The sequence below is a fragment of the Chelonia mydas genome, chromosome 6 (assembly GCF_015237465.2).
Source record: "Chelonia mydas isolate rCheMyd1 chromosome 6, rCheMyd1.pri.v2, whole genome shotgun sequence".
Taxonomy (NCBI): domain Eukaryota; kingdom Metazoa; phylum Chordata; order Testudines; family Cheloniidae; genus Chelonia; species Chelonia mydas.
This window is the reverse complement of record NC_051246.2, coordinates 68,090,319-68,103,199: the sequence shown is the minus strand read 5'-3', so window position 1 is coordinate 68,103,199 and position 12,881 is coordinate 68,090,319.

Here is a 12,881-nt window from a genome sequence, read left to right as displayed (position 1 = left end):
CCACAGGCATTAATGTCACAAGAAATGCATGACACACAACCATAGAGGCCTCTGGGGGAGGAGGGGAATTCACAAACCAGTTATGGACACATTCCCACCTTCCCCCACACACAAACTTCCGTACTGTATGGGCCATCCCCTCTGCATCCTCCCCGACCCCTGCACGATGGCAGGGCACAATGGAATAAAATACAATCTTATCTTAAATGGAGTTACCCAGATACATCTATTTAAACACAATGGATTACATAAAACAGTAAAACAAGTTTAATAACTACAAAGAGCGAGATTTCAAGTGGTTACAAGTACAGAGTAAAATAAAGATAAAACACTTACTAGTATCTACTTAAGAAACTATCTTAGCTGCAAAGCAAACTCTCTCACCACATGCTCCAGCAGTCTTACTGACCAAACTTTCAGGTCAGGACCCCTCCCCCAGAGTCCAACAGCTGTTTCCTTTAGTCTTCTCACGTGCAGAAAATCAGCTTGGCAGGGAGAAAGAGAAGGGGCCTTTGGGGCTGTTTGTCCCTCCTTTTTATAGTTTCAGTCCCCTTCTTGAAAAAATAATTCCAGCTGACACCCAGAAAACAAAGAGTCTGTGTGGAAGGATATTCCCTGCTGGTTTTTTCACCTGTTTGAATTTCTTTTGTTTTCCCTTCCTGCTTGATGACTCTGTTTACTGCTTAAATGCAAATTAAGGCAAGCACACATTCCTTCCTTTGTTTAGGACAGACGTGACTTCTGCCTGGGCTGTGCAGTTTGGAACATGTGTTAACAGCATCATACAGTGGAATCTTATGACTTCACATACAATGTTGTCACACACATTTTGCCAGGACAATACTGACCAGCAAATTATGAGTTTCAAACGATACCTTACAAGGCATATTTTGTACAGAGATTATTACAATAGTGTGAAGGGTGTGAATATAGGGGCGTATTCCATTATACCCACCTCACTAAAAGATCTTAAATTGCAAGACCACCTTGTACCAGTGTCCACACTCCACTCTTATCCTACTACAATTCCTGTTGCGATGCTTTATTCTTGAAAACCTCCAAGAATGGGAATTCCACAGCCTCCTTAGGTAATCTGTTCCAGTGCTTACCTAGCACTATAGTTAGAATTTTTTTCCTAATATCTAACTTGAATTTCTCTTGCGGCAAACTAAGCAGATTACTTCTTGTCCTACCCTTGGTGGACAGGGAGAACAATTGACTACTATCCTCTTTATAAAAACCTTTGACATATTAGAAGACCGTTATCATGTCCCCCCTCTGTCTTCTCTTCTCTTCCTTTGGCTCTATGACAGTCTATTTCTGTTTGTCTGTCTTGTTGATTGAGATTGAAAGCTATTTTGAGCATAGACTGCCTTTTACCCTGTTTATGCAGTGCCTAACACAATCAGTTCCTAGCTATTGTTAGTGCCTGAAGGTGCAACCATAATACAAATAATAAATAATCATTGCCAACATTCTGAAGGAAAATAATGTTTTTGTGTAAATCAAATGGTAAATAAAGATATTGATTTATCAACCACGCTACAATGTTTCCTATGTATGCCACTGCTTCAGCTCCAGTTATATTGAAAACCTAATCCACCTCTTCATCTCTTCTTTTCTTAACTGTTTCAATTCCTCCTTCTATTTGGCCTCCCCAAGTCCCAGATTCTAGCACGTGCAGAATGTTGAACTCTACTTCGCAGGCAGTAGATACATCCTCCCTCATCTTCAGATACTTCACTGGATATGCATTCATTTTAGTATCTTGTTCCAACACTACCTCTTGGGGCTAAATTCTGCACATCACTGAAGTTGATGAGATTTCATGGGGTGTAAATCAGTGGAAACTTTAGCATTGGGTATTGAGAACCTTCTGTGGACTAATTCCAGTTGTAGCGGACCTTGTCTCCCTCTAGTCCTTTTCTCACTTCTTCCACTCCTTTACCAATGGCCTCCCTTGACATAATCCCTAGTTAGCATAATCCTTGTAGCTCCTCCATCTAGACCTTTTCAATATCTGCGTCCTCAGCTCTCAAAATCTCATTTGAAGCTTCTTTGCTCCTCTTTTGATATCTCCCCCTTTAAACATTACAACGATTATTTAACTCTGTAAACTATTTTGGGATTCAGTCTTTATGAACGCTATGCAAAATAAGGCTGAATTGTATTGTTTCGTTGTTCCCCTCACCTCATGTATTAACACAAAGAGCTTGAATTTGTGCTTCTAAAATTTCACAGGATTATTTACTTTTTGAAAACCCATGTGTTTAAAAATATTTCTATTTATATTAGTTTTGTATTTACACTAGTTGTCAGTGTACTTTAAATAAAGCTCAAACATGTTACACAGTATTTGCCTTATAAAGCCTTCTTATATTTTTAGCACTTTTGAAACATATACTTTTGTCAGGATTTTATCAGAAAAATAGTTAAAACTACTAGTTAAATTGAACTAGAAAATTATCCCAGGACTTTACTCTGCCTACCACCAGTGTCACATCAAGGACTGAATATTTCAGTATCTTACACCACTTCAGCGCCAGAAAACTTTATTTCTATTCTGTTTTGTTCTATCTTTCTTCTCCTATCCCTCCCAAAAGAATACAGAGACAGCACTTAAAGCAGAGGTTGTTAAACTACAGCCCGCGGGCCACATTCGGGACTGTCCTGCCCGGCCCCTGAGCTCCTGGCCCGGGAGGCTAGTCCCTGGCCCTCCCCTGCTGTTCCCCCTCCCCTGCAGCCTCAGCGCGCCGCGCAGCCAGGGCAACACTCTGGGTGGCCGGGCAGCGCAGTTGCAGAGCCGCAGCCTGACCCCGGTGCTCTGGGCGGCGCGGCTGTAGCACCGCCACCGGTGCTCCAGGCAGTGCGGTAAGGGGGCAGGGAGAGTTGGATAGAGGGCAGGGGAGTTCGGGGTGGTGGTCAGGGGGTGGGGTGGTCAGAGGGCAGGGAACAGGGGGGTTGGATGGGGCAGGGGTCCCGGGGGGTCAGTCAGGAATGAGAGGGGGGGTTGGATGGGGCGGCAGGGGGCAGTCAGGGGTAGAGGGTCCGGGGCGGTTAGGGGGGTTGGATGGGGCAGGAGTCCCGGGGGGGCCATCAGGAGGCGAGAAAGGAGTGGGGGGTCAGATAGGAGGCGGGTGCCAGGCCACGTCTAGCTGTTTGGGGGGAGACAGCCTCCCCTAACCAGCCCTCCATACAATTTTGGAAACCTGATGTGGCCCTCAGGCCAAAACGTTTGCCCACCCCTGACTTAAAGGGAAACTACCAGGTCAAATTCAGACCAAAATGTAGGGTCTGTAAAAATAACTTTTTTCAAAATCTAAGATCAGTGGAAAGGTTTTCTGCAAACAGATTTTAAATACATTTTCCTGCAGTGTTTCCAGCCCAAACATTGCAGCGTTATGCTAGCACCTGAAAACCAGAAAGTGAAGTTGACTAGAAATATTACCCAAGTAAAAGTGACCAGTCCACTTTCATTGTTCAAGCTCAACAAAGGAACAGTAAACAAAACACAAATAAATTAAGCTGTAAAAAATTATTTCAGTTTTAATAGTATAAGGTGCTGCTTACATAAGTAATCTTTTATTTGTATTTGTTTTTCAATAAAAAGGGTCAGTGGAGACTGAATCCTGTCATGTGTCAGCAGCATTAATCTTTCTTATCCAGAACTATGTCATGAGACCAGGAAATAAAGAGTAATCACATGGCAAAACTCCTGTGCTACATAGTTAGGTCAACCTAATCCCCACTGTACACACAGCTACATCAACAGAAGAATTCTTCCAGTGACCTGGCTACTGCCTCTCAAGGGGGTGAATCTATTACAGCAACAGAAAAAAACCCTTCTATCACTATAACAAGTATTTACACTGCAGCATTACAGCAGCGTAGCTGCAGCACCGCTGCCATGCCACTGCAGGCCAGTACTTGTAGTGTAAACATACCCTTATGGTAGGCTTTTGACACAAGAGGGCTGGAGCCGGCGCCGGAATTCAGCCATTAATTGTAAGATCTTTGGGGCAGAGACAATGACTTCCTTCCAGTTTGTACAGTACCGAGCACAACAGGATCAGAGCCTCTAGATTTTACCCTGATATAAATATTAAATGCTTATTAATAAGCAAAACAGAGCTGGTGGCTCTCAGAAAGGTGCTGCTGATACCTCATCAAATGTCACTTCCTACTGGCAACATTAAGAGACAGAAAACATAGCTCCCAGTTGGAATGACGAGAGAGGCAGGGAGTCTTTCAGAATTGTTCAAGTTCTGTTTTTTAAAACAATATTTAATCTTACAGCGACCTAACTTAACAACAATTTGAATGTCTTGGCTTTTCTCATGCACCCCAATGGTGATATTCATCTCTTGTGTCTTAGCCAGCATCATCACAGGGGGCAGGTTCTTACATCACTGACATAAGGTCTCTCGGGGACCTTCACCAGTGGAGAATCAGGCATGTCAGAGCTTCACACCACCATGTATGTTCTCTCCCTTTATGCTGTAGAACAGATTTCAGTGCAGGAGATGCAGCCACCTCTGCCAGCTTTATACTGGTGGAAATTGCCCTTAGACAGTGGAAATTCTCCAGTGGGAATCTCCAGGCACTTTAGGTTCACTTTGCACCACTTTCACACACAGTAGAAACTGAACCTGGCAGACTGGAGAATCCAGCCCATCATGTATACTGAGCCACGACTGAAATATCAACATCAAGTTAAATCACTACATCTTCAAGGACAATGCAAGCTGTGAAAACATGGACAACTTAATCAAAAGCATTCTGAAGCAAGCAGAGCCAGGCTGCTCTAGCTTTATTGTTCAGCTTCACTGAATTCCTAGCATTGTGCAATGGGATTTCAGCTGTCTGTGCACACATGATGTTTATGTCAACTCTAATGCTTCTTACATTTTTGAATGGACTTTGCAAGATTTCCATGGGGCTTGTTGTCATCAGAAAAAAAAAGATGGTTGCGGGTTTCACAGACAAGAGAACTTGGGCCAGAAGTGAAAGTAAGCCGGTCTGGTCCGTACAGCGTGCCAGTAAGAGCCGGTACACAGCCAACCATACTGGCAGGGCTGATGCTATGTGGCAGAGATGAGTGAAGGACAAACAGAAAATTCAAGCCCCTTCCTTTCAAGATAAAGGAAAGATTCACAAGGAATCATTTATTTGAAGAAATTTACTTTAAAAAACAAATCAGAACATTTCTTTATAATTAGTCTGAACAAACCTCACAATTATTAAGTGTATTTGCCATTCAGAATTATTCTCAGGAATTTCTTCATTGGATAGTTCTTGTGCTGCAGACCAGTCACAAGTTTGCTGTAGATATTTGCAATTTTAAATACATGTAGTATAGGTTAGTTACATAAACCATGTTTATAAGTGGTGTGGAGGGAGGATGAGGAGGTTGAATTGTGGGGGAAGAAATTAAATGTGTTTGAGTTTTTTTAAAATAACTACAGGATGTGTGCCGATCATCACTCTGATCACATTGTTTGTATGCTGTATCCATCCTGCCCCCCATTTTGTTGTCTTAGATTGTACATTTTTCAGAGCAGGGACTGTGTCTTCCCATGCATTTGGAAAACACCTCACATATGGTGGGTACTACTGCAAATCCACTAATAAATATGTAGATAATAAATTATTTATCTTTCCTGCCTGGATGATTTATGTCACCAACCAACACATCTCAAATTTCAAAGTATATATATTCAGTTGTAATATTTTCAGTTCATGATGTGTTGGTTAGTTATGTAAGTCATCCTATCATGGAAAACAAACACCACCACTTGACTGATATAACTAACCGACAGCTTGAATTTCAAAATGTATGTAATTTACACTGTATCAGTTAGTTATGCAAGTCACTCGGTGCTGCTTCTATTCCCTCCTTGAATAACTTACACAGTAAACACCTCAGCAGACATTCTGATTTTGACAATAGAATATGCAATGTAAAATTTGCTTTTGGTGAATATTCAAATATGCAAGCTAAAATTAGTTTTGTGAGTACTCACACTAATAAAGCTTGAGCATTCAAATGTTTGTGGGAAATTACCATTGTATTGTAAATATGGTCAAATTAAAATTCATTTCCAAATTCAAGTTGAATATTCATGGACAATTTTTCCCGACTATTTCCTCACCTCATCTGCTGGAAAGAAAGTGTACTTAGGAAGAGGGTGTAACTGAGATTTTCAAAGCCATATTAGGGGATGTGGATGTCCAATTCTCATTAAAATTATAGGAATTGGGTAGCAAATCCCTTAGGCAGCTTTGAAAAAACTCTCATCCTGCATCTTTAGTAGAGTGAGATGCTGTAGTGCCTTCTTTGGTTCAAAGGTAAAGCACTCAGTTGGGAAGCTAAACAGTCCCCTTCTTTAACTATCTAGCCCATGCTACTGCTTATTTAACTACATGAGAGAAAGGAGGAATGTGAAATTAGAAAAAAGCAAAGATAGTGGTGATACCAAATGGTGGCCCAGGTATTCTGCTCCCTCTTTTTATGAGGCTCTTTGTTATAAGTTGATCTCTGGTATGGGCTTATTGTCTTCAGTTTCTCAAACTCACTGAAGTCCCCCCAAACTCCCTATTTGGAACATAAACTTTATTTAAATATGCCAACCGCAAAGCTACTAGAAAGAGACTGATAGGCCCTGATTCAATTAAAACAGAAGTGAAATTGTTCTGCATCGTTAAGCTGGAACATCAGAGCAACATGCTTGCACAATGGCCATCACAACGATGCAGAGGGCCTATTTTAAAAGACAAGATTTTTAATTTTTAAAAACAAATTGTCCAATAAGCTTGTTTTATAACAGTTTCACCATTACAAAGCTCCCAAAATATTTAAAGATATATGACACAAAATGTAGACTTGAAAATTGTAGATTTTTTTATGACTAATATTTCCTTTTCTGTTACTGAGCATCCAGTTTTTCAAGCAATGATCAGTTTCCTAAGACCAGGCTACAAAGCACCCAGATGAAAGCAGGTAGCAGGTGAACTGTTAGACACATTTGTTGATGGCTTAAAGGTGGAAGAACACAACAAACTACGCTGAAAGGCAGTTACATTAATACAAATGGCTGGAGGAACAGGCACAATGACCCAGTAATAGCTAACTGGTTTATGAATCAGCGGTTGATACTGGAAGCAATAAGAAGACTGGAAAGACCTGTGCTACACTGGCAAGAGAAGCCAAGGCATTAGAAAATGAACAGTGTGGTTGTGTTAAGAGCTACCTGATAGACAATCAGAAATAGATGCAAAGTATGAGAAGTGATTTGGAACAAGATGACGACACTTTGATTACATATGGATGTGCATCACATCGGCTAAATCTGCTTGGACAAGACCTTACACCAAGTGCTTTGATGAAATATGTTGTAGATTTACAAAAGTATTTTTGTAACTACCATCAGCCTGGAGCCTGGTAAAAAGAATGCCAAGTTCTGTAAAACCCCAAATCCCTGGTGACACATGGTGTCAGAACAGTCAAACATCATGCCTGGAAATGTATGTTTAAAAATTGGCCACATTATCTCAGGATTGTGAGTGATCATGAGGCAGAACTTGAAGATAGAGTGGTCAGTATAATTAATAATCAAGGGATTTACAGGGAAGCAAATAACTTGGTCAATTGAAATCAGTTGCTTGCCGCTTGACGCTCTCCAAAGGGACATGTCAACAATTGCTGTTGCATGCAAAGTATGGTTGGATCAACTGATCAATAAAGACTTTACACCACTCAAAGCAAAAGTACAAAAGAGATTTCATGAGGCAATTACTCCTGTACACATGTTGGCCAACCTCTTTTATCCAAAGTAGGCAGAAAAGAAGTTTGTCAGCTGAACAAGAAGGATTTGCAAGGTAGTGGTTGCTCAGCAAAAATCCCAACTTTCTGCCATATTTACTTGCATCTAAAGAAGAAGTGCCGTATACAAAATCAGTGTTTTATTCCACTATTAAGGAAAGAGTTTCCTCTGCAACATGGTGGAAATATCTGAAGAATGTTGATATTCCATCTGATTTCATACAACTCGGTGGTGCAATTGCATCAGTGTCCAGCAAGTTGAGCAAGCATAGAATGAATCTTTTCCAACTTTGGATACATACATTCTAAACTGAGAAATAGGCTCCATCTAGTCACTACAGCAAAGTTGGTCTTCTGCTACAGAAAGAGTTTTATGGGAGGTCTCAAATAAAAGCCGCTGTGACACTAGTCATCAATATCATTGTAAAATGCATGTCCAGATGTGTTGTAAGGAGTTGTGTATATTTGTGCTGAAAGTTACGTTCTTTAAGTCTGTGTCTAGCTACTGGTCACTAGCAAGGATGAAAACAAATTTGCTGTCAGACAAATGTTTATCTAGCTGACTATTTACATGTAAATTAAGTATTGTATGTTTCATAATGGGACACCAGTCTGAACTGAATATAAACAAAGTATTGCAAGAACTTTAAAGGAATGGAGAGAAGTAAATAATGGTGTCCCTCAGGGGTCTGTACTGTGCCCAGTCCTATTCAACATATTCATAAATGATCTGGGAAAAGGGGTAAACAGTGAGATGGCAAAATTTGCCGATGATACAAAACTACTCAAGATAGTTAAGTCCCAGGCAGATTGCGAAGAGCTACAAAAGGATCTCTCAAAACTGGGTGACTGGGCAAGAAAATGGCAGATGAAATTCAATGTTGATAAATGCAAAGTAATGCACATTGGAAAACATAATCCTAACTATACATATAAAATGATGGGGTCTAAATTAGCTGTTACCACTCAAGAAAGAGATCTTGGAGTCATTGTGGATAGTTCTCTGAAAACATCCACTCAATGTGCAGCGGCAGTTAAAAAAATCAAACAGAATGTTGGGAATCATTAAAAAGGGATAGATAATAAGATGGAAAATATCTTATTTCCACTATATAAATCCATGGTACACCCACATCTTGAATACTGCGTGCAGATGTGGTTGCCCCATCTAAAAAAAAATATACTGGAATTGGAAAAGGTTCAGAAAAGGGCAACAAAAATGATTAGGGGTATGGAACAGCTGCCATATGAGGAGAGATGAATAAGACTGGGACCTTTCAGCGTGGAAAAGAGACGACTAAGGGGGGATATGATTGAGGTCTATAAAATCATGACTGGTGTACAGAAAGTAAATAAGGAAGTGTTATTATTATCCTTTTTATAACACAAGAACTAGGGGGTCACCAAACGAAATTAATAGGCAGAAGATTTAAAACAAACAAAAGGAAGTATTTTTTCACACAATGCACAGTCAACCTGTGGAACTCCTTGCTGGAGGATGTTGTGAAGGCCAATACTATAATGGTTAAAAAAAGAACTAGATAAGTTCATGGAGAATAGGTCCATCAATGGCTATTAGCCAGGATGGACAGGGCTGGTGTTTCTAGCTTCTGTTTGCCAGAAGCTGGGAATGAGCAACAGGGGATGGATCACCTGATGATTACCTGTTCTGTTCATTCCCTCTGGGGCACCTGGCATTGGCCACTGTCAGAAGACAGGATACTGGCCTAGATGGACCTTTGGTCTGACTCAGTATGACCGTTCTTATGACACTTTTCTACCATCTTTTATCCCAGGAACTCAAAGTGCTTTACAAACATAAAATGAAGTAATTACAGTCCTCAAACCATTTTGATGTAGTAAGTATTATAGGCAGAGCTGATAGCACTGCCTTTAGTTAAGGTTCTTTGATAGAATCCTGTTTTTAGTTGCTTATAACTTTGCCAAACTTTAACGGTATGGGCTTAAATTTTCCATCCTAGAGTCTGCATCAAGCTAATTTTTAAGTTTCAGCTGTTTTGCCCATTTTAAAAAAATTCTTACAACTTTTTTCATTGAGCAACTCTGGTGTCCCCATGCTTTGGACCAGGGGCTTGAAATTATATCGGGCTTGGCCAGTTTAGGCCGTCAAACATTGTCTCAGACAGTGGTTCTCAAACTTTAGCAACCCAAGGACCCCCATTTTGATTTAAATTTTTTCATGGGCGCCCAAGCCTCCCGTTCAGGCCCAGACTCAGGCCCCCCACTCCACCCCTTCCTCCAAGGCCCCATACCATCTCTTGCCACCACTGCCCTACTTCTTCGCCTCCCTCCCAGCACCTCCTGCACTCCAATGAACAGCTGTTCCCCAGCGTGCAGGAGGCGCTGGGAGGGAGGTGGAGGAGTTGAGGTAGGGAGGAGTTCATCAGCAGGGCCCGCGGACCCCTGGAGTACCCTCGCAGACCTGCAGGGGTCCACAGAGCCCAGTTTAAGAAACGCTGGTCTAGGAGATCATTGCATTTCTCATGTAATTATAGTCACTCCTCTTATGATTTCATATCTTATAACAGAGTTGGTTGACTTTTTTTTAAATTTGGTATTTTGCCACAATTCTTCACAGAAATTTCAAATATTGACAAAAAGAAGGAACAATAGTTTGTAAAATTTCATCCTGTTTTTTTAAATCAGCTCTACCTTATAAATTACGATCCCTGAGACACACTACGGTAACACATTAGTTGCACAACAAGACTGTGACTGTACAAGACATTGTAACGGCTATGTAAGATAATGCTCAGGAGAATAGCTGAGAGGATAACCTGCATTAGGTGCAATGTATTGGACTTAATTACCCATGAGGTCCCTTCTGTTCGTATGGATCCAATTGTGCTGTTAGAGCCACATACAGGATTAATATGGAACCCAGATCTACATCTAATGTTCAAATTTAGAGCTGATTTCTGAGATACGGTTCTATGATGAGATATATTAACAAGTGGAGCTGAATGAACAATTTTGAGTGGATATTTTATTTCTATTATTTTAGTCTCTTTTGTTATTTAATAATTTATTCTACAAATTATTGGTCTGTGGTTTGTTTTCTAGCAGTTTACTGCAAGAATTTAATATTACCAATTTATGGCTTGGTTAGTTTTGATTGGATTGTAGGTTACACAATATTTTTTCTGTTCCCTGATTGGAGCATCCGGTTTCCAATACAATTACTTGGCTTCTGTGAATATTTGCTTAAAATTCACTGTTGTCAACTTTCCTGCCAGTAAACTCATTCACTGAAATATTCATGCAATGCAAACACAGAAGGGGCATGAGCCCAGGTGAAGCAAATTCAGCTATTAATTCAAGTGGATATTTGTGGGAAATGTTTTTGGTATCCATTTAGCTCTGTTAGCAACCATTTGAGATGCAGCTGTTGTTTCAGGACTTGGCCTGGCTCAATTCTTTCCATCCAGCTCCCTTCCCCTATCAGTCCTGGTCCCACTTTTGAAAGGGCTTCTCTATCCCTTAGCTCAGCAGCAGGTGGTAACAACATACTGAAATACAGGAATACTTTATACAGGAAAAGACAAGTTCTTAGCCCAACTATCCCATGATGCCCTGCAATATTACATTAAGAGCACCTCACTTAGAATAATGTTGTTGAAGTCTGCAATATAACGACTGGACACATTATGCTACTAGTGAAAATAAAGGCTGAAGGAGGACTATGAAACGCAAGCTCCTCTCCTCAATATCTGTAAATCCTTTAGACACAACCCCTCCTAATTATTCACCCCTTCTTGTCAACTGTTGGGAATGGGCCACATCCACCCTAATTGAATTGTCTTGTTAGCACTGACCCCCACTTGGTAAGGCAACTCCCATTTTTTCATGTACTCTATATTTATACCTGCCTACTGAATTTTTCACTCCATGCATCTGATTAAGTGGGTTATAGCCCCTGAAAGCTTATACCCAAATAAATTTGTTAGTCTCTAAGGTGCCACAAGGACGCCTCATTGTTTTTGCTAACCCCATCCTAATGGGCACAAGTATCCAATTCTCTCAACTGCAACTGCTTCTCCAGATTCTCATCAATTCTCATCCTTCTCATCAATTGTACCTCTAATAGCCTAGCTTCCTTCAAATATGATTTGCAATACTTACATTTTTATACTTTTAAACCTACATCAAACAAATGAGTAAAAATCTCCCTACTATTTGTTTAGTGTCTGGAGATGACTCACTGCCCGTCTCCTTTGATTATTTTAGAAGGAAGATGTTACCATCATAATTTTACATTAAACCTTTTTTAAGCAACTAAAGTGGCCAGCTACAACCTCATTCCCCAAAGTTCTCCTCTCTCTAACATGATCAGCTGGTCCCCCTTAAATTCCCTCTATCATATGACATGACAGAAAGGGAGTTCTGTTTTCCTAGAAGCTCAAGTATTCAGTTTTTATGATGATCAGGTAAACAAAAAAATAACCCCAACACAACACTTACCTACCTACCTACCTACCCACACACACAGTGTCCCCAGAATGAAGCACAGAAGTGAAGCACAGTTTTTATATTCTGGGCTCCATGACAGACTCGAGCCTTAGTTGTATCCTTTCTTTCTTTTGTAAAATAGATGCATTGTTTTGGTTTTTGCTAGGTTCATGTGCACATTAATTGGCCAGATGACATTGTGGTTATTTAGATAATCATAAATTTATTCAAAACAAAGCTCAGATATTCCACTCCTTCTCTAGCACCACGTAGAGAACTGTGTTGTTTGAGGGATGGTGCACAGGGACAGGCAGTGGACACGCTTTGTTTTCTTTTACGGGGCAGTAAAACACTTATAGAATCTAGTCACAAGGGGCCTCATTCTGTGAGGTGCTGAGCATTCTCACCTCTCATTGACATTGATGGCATCTCAGGATCGTGACGGACTGGTCCCTGAGCCTGGGGAAAGGCCAAAAAATAAAGGGAAGAATGAGTCAAAGCACATTAAATTCCTTCTGATATTTGCTTCTATTTCAACCTTTAATGACAAATTCTGATAATTATTTGTAAAGGAAATTAAATGCAGTAT